We start from the raw sequence: 1,175 nt of genomic DNA on the forward strand, positions 1-1,175 counted from the left end.
TCTCAAAAGCTTTTGACAGCGTATGGCACCTGGGCCTCTTGGAAAGTGTCGCCAAGAGCAAACCCGGGTCTAAAACGGTCAATTGGCTGAAGAGCTATTTATCAATGAGAAGGTCATACATACGATGCGGAAACCGTTTGTCGGAATCTGTCGATCTCAAAAGAGGGGTACCTCAAGGCTCGGTCTTGAGCCCCCTGCTTTTTAATATTTACGTTGCTGATATTCCAAAACCGAAAGATCCTACCAGTCGTCTCATGATCTACGCGGACGACATATTAATAACGGATCCTTCGTGGAGAAAAGACATCTCGTGGAGGAAGTTAAAAGGATACGTGACAAGAGTGGAAGAATGGTGCATATCAAAAGGACTGACGCTTGCAAAAGAAAAGTGCACCGCCACTTGGATTGCAAAACAGGGAGCAAAACGAAAACCGCCGAGAAACCTCTATGGGTTTACAGTAACGGAGAACCTGAAATACCTTGGGGTTGAAGTTGGATCCAAGGGTTCTTACTTCAGATACATCGACTCGAGGAGAAGGAAATGCGCTCAAATTCTCAGGAGCATAATTCACTTCCACCTTTCCCCGGAAACGTTTTTATATGTTTATAAAACGTGCGTCGAACCATTGCTTACCTACGGGTTCGAGGGATGGTATCCTACTGCTGAAAGGGATGGCATTATCGCTAAGCTCGAAAAGACGAGGCGATATGCCATCAAATTGGCAAATGGACTCCAGTTGGACCAACCCATCCCTCAAGTGATGGAAGACGCGACGGAAACGGTTGGAAGTGTTCTTGAGAGAGCCTTTTCTTCTCGAATTAAATATTAAAAAAAAAAAAAAAAAAAAGAGGGAAACAACGAAGAAGAGGCATACGTTGTCTCATTAACTTTCTCCCTCTTTTTTCGGCTTTTCCGTTAATAAAAATTCATTCATTCATTCATTCATTACTAAGATATGCGACGATGGACTTGAATAATTTGATTCAAAAAGAAAATTTCCTTTTGTTTCAGATTTATTAATATTTCTTTTATATTGTTTATCCTTAAATTTTATATTCAAAATAGCGCGCTGTTTTTACATTTTTGTTTGATACCTAAGATGTCTTCTGGCTCAAATAAGAAAGGTCGTCATTATCAAAACGAATATTTAAAATATGGGTTTATTCAAAGTACT

The sequence above is a fragment of the Octopus sinensis genome, unplaced genomic scaffold, assembly GCF_006345805.1.
Source record: "Octopus sinensis unplaced genomic scaffold, ASM634580v1 Contig18264, whole genome shotgun sequence".
NCBI classification, from domain to species: Eukaryota; Metazoa; Mollusca; class Cephalopoda; order Octopoda; family Octopodidae; genus Octopus; species Octopus sinensis.